The sequence below is a fragment of the Lolium perenne genome, chromosome 6, assembly GCF_019359855.2.
Source record: "Lolium perenne isolate Kyuss_39 chromosome 6, Kyuss_2.0, whole genome shotgun sequence".
Classification (NCBI taxonomy): Eukaryota; Viridiplantae; Streptophyta; class Magnoliopsida; order Poales; family Poaceae; genus Lolium; species Lolium perenne.
The window spans coordinates 157950809-157961174 of NC_067249.2; the positions used below are offsets into that span (position 1 = coordinate 157950809).

Sequence of the window (10366 nt, forward strand, 5' to 3'; positions counted from 1 at the left end):
AGAGAACCTATCACTAATCTAGCCACGTAAATGCACGGGTCACTGCGCTAGTTATACTGAAAAAAACATGTCCACATTTTTTTCTCATGCACCATCTATCGAGCCAAACCTAAAAACGGAAAAAGAATGCCATAATCCAAACACGCCCCTATTGTAAGGATTTTCTCGTGAACCACAAGCCATGCGGAAGAAACCGACTTCTGCTCTGTGGTGATCATCCGTGTTACGTGTCTAGCGGCAACTATTTCTCGGGAGAGTCGTTACTGTCGCTGATCAGATGTTAGCTCTTTCCTCTGTTATATTTCCTCAATCGAACTCGGCGAACGTTTGTAATGTGTAATTTTCGTTCCTCCGTTTGATTTGTAACATGGCATTCAGCATCGACATAACCCTTGGAGGCACGGCATCAACATTTTCTGTTGTTGTCCAGATCGAATGCATACAAGTCTACTTGACCCGCTCTAACATATCTCCAAGGAACACAACGAAACAAGTCTTGTCCGCACAAAACATTCTGGAAGCACCGTTATCACAAAAATCAAACATAATTTAAAACATAATCTTGGACCAGTAGACTGTTCCACGTGCAAGTTTTGTCCGGGTCGAAATAGCCGAGACAGGTCGCGCTCTGACGCAGAATATCTCTGTCCGATTCCTGCTGAAAAGTATCGAGTAGAACAAGCAGCAGCGCTCTGGGATTCGAGGCTGGGCATGCCGCGACGATCTTGTCTAGCTCAGACAGCTACGGCAGCCGGTGGGTAGCGAGATAAAAACTGGAACGGTAACTGACAAGGTTGACGGACTCGGGGTCTTCGGTCCAGGCGGTCAAAGTTACGATAAGGCGTGAGAATTCAGATGATATGCGAGTGTGTGGATGTGATGCTGCTGTAAAAGTGTTTTTAAACCCCTTGGACCTCAGCCAGCCGAGCATCCAAAACTACAACTCACACTCCACAGCACCCGGCAAAACCATGCAAGAGAGGCTGCCGTTTCGTGGGATTCGGCCGAGCAAAGGTGCCCTACTCTGTCCTCCTTTTTAGTTGTAGTGCTTAACATCTATTTTGGCTTCCGTCTTGCCGTCCGGTATTGTCATTATTGTCTTAATTTGTTGCCAAACATTTCATCTCTATGCGACTGTGCTCTAGTAACTGCAAGCTATCAACAAACTCATCCACATGAGTTCTAAACTACTTTTCCCCCGATCAGAGCATAAACTTATGATTGTTTATCAGAGCAATGTCACACAGTCCAGCACCATAATTGTGAACATAGTACCCACAATGCTTATTCTTCATTCTTTGCAGGTGACGGGGGGTTTATGTCTGCCAGTCAACCGGCGAGACACACCATGCTCCTGCTATTGGCACTGCTGCTCATTTCTTATGGTGTTGGCAATGCTCATTGCTTGATAGTTCCTGATAACAACACGGACATCCTCTCGTTGCTAGATTTCAAGCGGGCCATCACCAACAATCCAAGGCAAGCTTTGAGCTCTTGGAACACTAGCATCCCACATTGCCAGTGGGAGGGCGTCAACTGCAGCCTGACGCACTCAGGCCGAGTCACCGTGGTGAACCTCCCCAACCTAGGCCTGTCTGGCCCAATTTCCCCATCCCTCGGGAACCTAACGTTCCTTGAGATACTGGACCTGTCCAGAAATCGATTCACTGGCGAGTTACCTCCTCTCAACAGTCTCCGTAGACTGCAACAACTCGTGCTCCGGGATAACTTATTGCACGGGGTCATTCCAGATTCCATTACCAATTGTTCCAAACTACAAATCATAGCCCTAGGTATTAACTTGCTAGTAGGTGAAATTCCTCCCAATATAGGCCTCCTATCCAATCTATTGATCTTGGAGCTTGCCTCTAACAGTCTCACCGGTACAATCCCACCAAGTCTAAAAAACAGTAGTCTTCTTGGAAACATCATTCTTGGAGATAATAAGCTCACGGGTACCATTCCCGATGAGATCGGGCAATTCTCAAATCTGATGGGTTTGGCCCTTGGTGGAAACAGGCTATCTGGTGGAATACCAGAAACCCTGTACAAATACAACCAGTCATATCTCACGACTCTAGACTTAGGTATCAATATGCTAGGGAAAACATTGCCATCTAACTTTGGCGAAACCCTACCGAGTCTCGTATACCTCGCACTGAACCACAACAATTTTGAAGGTCATATTCCGGCTTCACTAGGTAACATTTCAGGGTTAAAGTCGTTAGAACTTTCATTCAACAACTTCATTGGTCAAGTTCCAAGTTCTCTTGGTAGGCTTGGGATTCTGAATTTTCTAAACCTTCAGAAAAACAAGCTCGAAGCCAAGAATATTGAAAGCTGGGAATTCATAGGCGCGTTAAGCAACTGCAGTTCCCTACAAACTCTCGGACTAGGTGATAATAAGTTACATGGAGCTATACCAAATTCTATTGGTAAGCTGTCACCCGTACTTCAAAAGCTAAGAATGGACGGAAACAACTTGTCAGGGCCAGTTCCTACTAGCATAGGAAACCTAAGTGGCTTACAACTACTAGATCTAAGTTACAACATGCTGAACGGCCCCATCAAAGCATGGGTTGGGAAGTGGGAAAATCTAACGACTCTGGCGCTTGCTGGAAATAGTTTCACCGGCCTAATACCATCATCTGTCGGCAATTTAACTAAGTTGGTAAATGTCAATCTAGCAGAAAACGAATTTGAAGGTCCGATACCACCTAGTATGGGAAATCTTAACATGCTCGCAGTGTTGAATCTTAGTTATAACAATCTGCAGGGTAACATTCCTAAGGAGCTCTTTCACACTGCCTCTTTACTTATAAAATGTTCACTGTCCTACAATAAGTTAGAAGGTCCTATAGCATCAGAGATTAGAAATCTTAAACATCTAAACGAACTATATCTTTCTTCCAATCAGATTACTGGTGACATTCCAACTAGTTTGGGAGATTGTCAAGATTTGACTATAATTGAGATAGATCACAACTTTCTCACTGAAAGCATTCCAGCGACTTTGGGTGACCTACCGACCCTGAAAATGCTAAATCTTTCCCACAACAATTTATCAGGACTCATCCCAATAGAGCTGGGTGGCCTACAGGAGCTCACTCAGCTGGATCTGTCTTATAATAATCTGGAAGGTGGAGTACCAAGCAACGGAGTGTTTGGAAATGCCAGTTCCGTCTCACTACGAGGCAACTCGAGACTTTGTGGAGGAATGTTGGATCTGCCCCAATGTCCCACTGTCACTCGGAGAAAAGAAACACAGTACTACCTGATTAGAGTACTCATTCCAGTATTTGGTTTCATGTCAGTAGTACTGTTGGTCTATTTCTTGCTCACTGAGAAGATGGCAAGACCAAACCAATCGGTTCCTCCTTTCAGTGAACATCTCAAAGTTTCTTACGATGATTTAGCTCAAGCTACACAGAACTTCTCCGAGAGTAACCTCATTGGAAGAGGAGGCTATGGTTCGGTTTACAGAGGAAATTGGTTCAAGGAAAACTAGAAGTGGCAGTGAAGGTGCTTGACCTTGATATGCACGGCGCGGAGAAAAGTTTCTTGTCGGAGTGCGAAGCACTGAGAAACATTAAGCATCGTAATCTTGTTCCTATCCTAACGGCATGCTCTGCGTTGGATATGGAAGGCAGTCTTTTCAAAGCTCTCATTTATGAATTCATGCCAAATGGAAACCTGGACACATGGTTGCATCATAAAGCCGATGGGAAATCTAAGAAGCATCTAGATATAACTCAGAGGACAAACATAATTGTTAACATCGCTGATGCTTTAGATTATCTGCACAATGATAGCGGAAGCAGGTCGATTATCCATTGTGATGTGAAGCCGAGCAATATCCTCCTTGATGATGATATGACTGCTCACTTGGGAGACTTTGGTATTGCGAGCATCTATCATGGATCGGCAACAACCGGCGATTCAAGTACAGTTTCGTTCGGTGTCAAGGGAACTATTGGGTACATTGGTCCGGGTAAAGTTTCCTACCATCCATCGATTGCAATTGTGTGTTGTTAACTTGTTATACATACTGTGTACTTTCTTATGCGCTAAATTCCTACGTTTCATTCTTCTTTTTAGAGTATGCTGGAGGAGGGAATCCATCGACTTGCGGCGACGTTTACAGTTTTGGAATTGTAATTCTGGAGATGCTAACTAACAAAAGGCCAACAGATCCTATGTTTGAGGACGGACTCAATATTGTCAGCTTCGTGGAGAGGAGTTTCCCTGATCAGATACTGCAAGTCACTGATGCTGTTCTTCTAGAGGAAAACAAACCCTATACAGTTTCAAATAAAGTAGCAGAGAGCGAGTTCCACCAGTGCTTGTGCCTTCTGGTGGAGGTTGCACTTTCTTGCACACGTCAACACCCAAGTGAGCGGATAAGCATGAGACAAGCAGCTGCCAGGCTGCGTGCAATCAAGGCGCCATATGTCAAATGAAAAGCCAAATGAGGTGCTTAGCCACAATATTATCAGCAAGCCAAGGAAAACACGTCCACATATATATCTACATTTCTTTTTCTGTTTTTTGAAACTCTCTACATTTCTTTTTCTTTGTTACAAGACGGGAACGGGTTTTTTAACTAGATGAAGTAAATTTCCGGCTGTGCGGTTATATTGGAGAATAAAGCTGTCAGCTATGTTTATAACTTCGATGACTACTGTGTTTGCCCTGCATTTATAATAACTAGCAAGTTGACCCTTGCAAATGTGAGGGCGTACGTCATCCGTAATGTTATCAAAAATTAATTTAAATCATATTGTTAGATAACTCATCGTATGTGCTATATATGCTAACTAGATCATGATGGCGCGCGTTGCCGCGCCCGCCCATTTTATCAATAAAACAATAGACACTTTCGAATATGAACACATGTAAAACAATAGGTTAAAGTTGCATCGGTTTATGAGTTAGTTAGTTCCTCAATTTTGATAAACTCTAGTTAAAAATAGAATGATTTAAAAATAACACAAAAATACCTGAGTATAGAAAGAGGGCAAACTTTTGATTAACATCATACTTGCTGAAGGCTCGAAATTTATACCATGCGTTGGATTGGTAATTTTATAATAAAATTGTGGCTAAATTACAAACAGACTCATCTTGTTTTGTTCCATGTTTCTCTATCACATTATCCATTCTTACACTTATTAATTTACACTTACAAAAAAATATTTTACTTTATACTCTTGTTAGTCGAATGGCCATACATGAGCACAAATAAATGGTATTAGTTTTGCATTCTTATAACAGGGAACTCTTGGGAGGCGATTATTTCTGACCCCCCCGTGTCCGCTCCCCAGGGCGACACCAGGGGCTCCAAACCCTAGCGACGCCAGCCCTCCCCCGCGTCCTCTCTCCCTGGGCCTGCCGCCATCGTGGCCGCTGCCGTCATCGCTGGCCACGGTAGCGGCGGCCCCGGCACCAAACGTGCCCGGGGGGATGCTGGAGGAGGCGACTGGCTGTGGCGGCGGCCACCGGTTTCGACGAGCTCTACGTCTAGGGCGGTGACCCTGGACGAGCAGCGGCGGCTCCTCCTCCACGACCTCCAGCAATGGATGGTGGCGACGACTGTTGGATCTTGTGCCCTCCTAGATCCATCGTCGGCTTTAGTCGGCGGCATGAGTAAGGGGGCGGCGATTTGCAGGGCGAGGATGGTGTGGTTGGGGTGGCCGCCGTCCACCGAGTACTCCTTCGTCGTCGTTGGCCAGCTGATGGCGGCGTGGGGGCCTGTTCATCTGCTTCGGGTTTTAAGGTGGTGGTCCTAGGGTTCTTCTTCTGCGAAGATGAAGACCTACCAGATGCCGATCCTTTTTCATCTAGCCGGAGCATTTATTTCCAGAAGGCTCCGCAGGTGAATAGAACAGCGCATCTTTTGCCTGGAGTTTGCTGAATCAGGTGGTATTCGGTCACGCACACCCATGCATTTATTCGACCGTTTGGTCCTGGAGGGAGAGGCGTGAAGCTCTTTTTTGTGTTGACACCAAGTGACATTGGATCTATGGTGAAAGTCAGAAGAAGAGAATATCATGAAGGCTAGATGGGATGACTAGCTAAGGGAGGTTCAAGTCTCTGCGATGTTGATGGACTTGCTTGGTGTTTCGAGCTTCACAACAGTGGTATGAAAGTAGGGGCGACAACACAAGTGAAGTTCATAGTCCTACCTTTCAGGGTGAAAACCCAAGGTCTGGCCTTATCTGGTTGTGTCTGGCAATGACCTTGTTGTAGGCATTGTTTTGAAAAGCGGAGACTATCTCCAGGGTGAAAACCTAATATCGTTGGTCGGACGACGACGGTGCTGGAGCACTATTCCCTTCTTGGAGGCGTCGGCTTTGGAGAGTCTGTATTTCAGGTGTTGTCTTGGTGGTGAATGTATTGCTGTTGTTAGGCATGGGATACTGTAGCAGGACTTTTGTTTCTTAATTTTGTTTTCTCTTTTTTTGTTGTATGCATCCGTACTGCCATTAGGGTGTTGCGTTGTTGCAGAAGTTAAGTGTAATTGGTATCTTTTGATATTAATATATTTCTTTTATCGAAAAATGAGCACAAATAAATAAGAACGAAAGGTGCCCTCCTCAATGAATAAAATATTAGTTACACTTGTTGGATATTCAACATGATTCATGTTCATATGACTGCTCCACCATCTAAGTCACTGCTACTTGGAGCTCATTTTTTTTTCATTTTTGTCAGGCTATTGCAGAATAATGCAAACTGGCCCAACGGTTGTTATTCAAAATGAGAGTGTTGATAAACATGAAAAGTAGCACATACCTTAATAAACCAAGTAACGCTCACAAATCAAGAAGGGCATATAAAACTGAATGAATATAATGAAGATTATGTCATCGTGGTGAACAGACAGATGCCATAGGATGGTTTAAGTTGGGGCCGAATGTGCGCTAAAGGATTCGGGGGAGGGTTTTGGTAACTGTGGGATGAACTTCGGATGGATTACCGGTATATTTATTGATGGACTTGGCCTTGGCCAGAGGTTGAAGATGTACAGTACAAGGTCTTTCTCTCTACTTCTCTCTTATCATCTGCTCCCTAGGTCTAGGTTACAGGCTATCAGATACATGGTAAGTACATACCCGCGTTAGGGTGTGCTCCCTCTCCTTATATGGGGGAGAGGGTGGCTTACAGAGGAAGAAACTCTAATGGCATCTTTGACCAGACAAACTACTTTACAAATCTATTTTGGCCCTGCCGGCGCCTGCTATGACTTTAAACAGGGAGTTGTGACCTCCGCCGGTATCTTTAACGTCATCATCCTGCTTGGTCGCCAGGACTTCGTTTAAAGCTGATTTGCTTCGCTCATCCTTGTCCTCTAGCTCCCGAAGGAATCTTTGACTAGAGTGCCGACAGGCCGATAGGCTACAGTAGAGCCTATGCCGATTTTCCGGTATCTTATACCGGTTTTCTTGTATCTTCTTGGCCTATTCCGGTATACCCCTTCTGGGATACCGGCATAGTTTCACTTAAGCACGAACTCAACTTCATTATCCGGAATAACCTTTAAACTGGTACCTCAACAGCCTAAACAAGGCTAGTTTGCCATGCTTTTGGCATGCCGGGGGTCATCCCCCAAAAGATTAATAAACTAGGACTCGCATGTCGTACAACAAAGTTTCTTTTCTTGGATTATTTTTGGCTCCTGATATTTGGTCACTTGCCTTTTTTGCGATCTCATGCCGCCTTTGAAACGTTGAGGAAGTATTTTGTATTTAGTTAGTTTTTGTAAGTAATTAGTTAGTTTTTGTAAGTATTTAGTTTTTGTAAGTAATTAGTTTTTGTAAGTATTTAGTTTTTGTAAGTATTTAGTTTTGTAAGTAATTAGTTAGTTTTTGTAAGTTTTTGTAAGTATTTTGTATTTAGTTAGTTTTTGTAAGTAATTAGTTAGTTTTTGTATTTAGTTAGTTTTTGTAAGTAATTAGTTAGTTTTTGTAAGTATTTTGTATTTAGTTAGTTTTGTTAGTTATTTAGTTTTAATTTAGTATTTAGTTAATTAGCGCGAAACACGAACCCGACGCCGACACCGGCCCTCTCCCTCTTGCAAACACGAACCCGACGCCGACACCGGCCCTCCCCCTCTCGCGCCCTCTTCGCCCTACTCCACGCCGCCTTCCCCTCCTCTCCCTCGACGAGACCTCTGGAAATGCCGCAACTTCCCTCTCCTCTCCCTCTCGCCGACGCTAGTCGCCGACACCCTCACGCGGCCTTTCCCTCTCGCGAACACCCTCTCGCAAACACCCCTCTTCTCTCCCTCTCGCGAACAACCGACGCCGACACCGGCCCTCTCCCTCTCGCGAAGAACCGACGCCGATTACGGTTAGGGTTTGGTTAGTGTTTGGTTAGCTAGCGTTAGGGTTTGGTTTGGGTTAGAACATGTACTTATCGATTTAATTTTTTGCAGAAACAATGGATCCATTCGAACGGGACTTGGAACAGGAAGACATTTTCGAGAACATAATCCGCGATGGTGCAGAAGCCGACCGAGAAGACCGCGACTCCGGTGATGGAGAAGCCCGCGGCTCCGGTCATGGAGAAGCCGACGGCTCCGGTGATGGAGAAGCCGACGGCTCCGGTGACGGAGAAGCCGACGGCTCCGGTCATGACGAGGTATACGATTAGTATAGAGGCATTAATGGAATTCTATATGTACATATGTATAGAGGCATTAGTATAGAGGCATTAATGGAATTCTATATGTATTCTCTTAGGCCTCCGAAGATAAGTTTGAGAAACGAGGCCCGGCAAAGAAGTTGGGCAAAAAAGACCACTTCACAATTGAAGCTATATCACCGGAAGGCCAACCGGTGGTACCCGCGAGTGTCGGAGTGACATTTAAAAATCTGTGCGGAGTTGTGGTTAGAGATCGTCTCCCGATCACTATCAGAGAATGGAACAAGACCAAGAATGTGTCCGAAAATCAGGTTGCCGATAGGTACAAAGACACACTTTTCGGCGACCTCATGGCACATTTCACTTTGCCAGATTTGGGATCGGAGTCTGAGAATGCTAAGCAGAGGGCGCTAACAAAAAGATGTGCTCTTAAGAAGATGGGGGAACTTTTCCGGGCGTATAAGAACCGGTTATGGAAAGCTTATAAGAAAGAGAATAAGCCTCCATTATTCGAGAACTATCTAGCGAAGCAGGAGCATCATTGGGAAGAATTTGTGAAGTACAAAGAATCAGAGGAGGCTGTGAACCTGTCCAAGAAAAACAAGAAGAATGCAAGCGAAAAGAAATATCACCATCATACGGGGCGAGGGGGCTACGGAGTAGCCATGCCTAAGTGGGATGCACAAGAGGCTGAGATGGAGCTGAATGGGATCACTCCAGAACCCACGCGAGAAGGATGGGACATTAGGGCTCGAAATTGGTTCCTCGCGCATGGTTGTGAGTATGACATGAAGACAGGGAACATTGTTGAAAGTGACAGCAGGGTTAGGGTACCCAGGGAAAAATGGATTGCCGTGACGACAAATATAAAGGCGGGAAAACTAAAGTTTGCTCCTGATAGAGAGAAAGACTTGCTGACGCTTGTCCTCGGTAATCCTGAGAAGGGAGGACGAACAAGAGGCTTCGGCCCTAGTGTTCCGTGGTCGCTTGGGTTTCCGGCCGACGCGGAGACTTATAGAAGCCGAGCGAGAGCTAAACAACGCCAGCTGGAGGTGCAGAATGACCGGATGGCCGAGTTTCAATGCCGACTTGACCAGCAGCAGCGGGAGCTTCAGCAGCGGGAGCTTCAGCAGCAGCAGCGGGAGATAAATGAACTAAAAGGACAGCGCCCGCCAGATAATACCGCTGGCATATCTCAGCGACGAGACAACAGCGTGGCCGACTCGGAGGCCCCTCCTACACGGATGATGATAGATGCCGGTCCTGGCGACCCCTTGGATGGAATCAAGGAGAAAACACCTTGTGATCTCCATGAGGTGTTCAGGAAGGTGTCTGTTAAGGTGGCGGTCGGCTATGTCTTACCGGCATTTGGACCTGAAGGTGAGCCGGCAACATGGCATGGCAATCCGATTCCAGCTGGGTATGCTCGTGTCAGGGTGGATTCAGTTGTCCCGTCGTGGGAGACATTGGAGCTCGAAATCCCTGGAGGTGATGGGGGGCTTACACTCAGAGAGGTGCTGGGAGAAATCATTCTCTGGGAAAAGAAGAACATCAGGCTGCCAGGCTGGGTAGCCCCTAGTACCAGTCATCCCAGCATGTCACCATCACCTCCTCCAGGTGATCGCAGGCTACCATCACCTCCTCCTACTGATCACATGTCGCCACCATCACCCCGTGGGTACGACGTCGACCACGACATCTGTAGTCCATCTCCATCTCC

General features: G+C 45.7%; 1 pseudogene; it reads left to right on the forward strand.

The window, feature by feature from the left end:
- The first annotated feature begins 867 nt into the window (after positions 1-867).
- On the forward strand, positions 868-6559 carry LOC127307100 (uncharacterized; annotated as a pseudogene).
- Positions 6560-10366: the final 3807 nt, after the last annotated feature.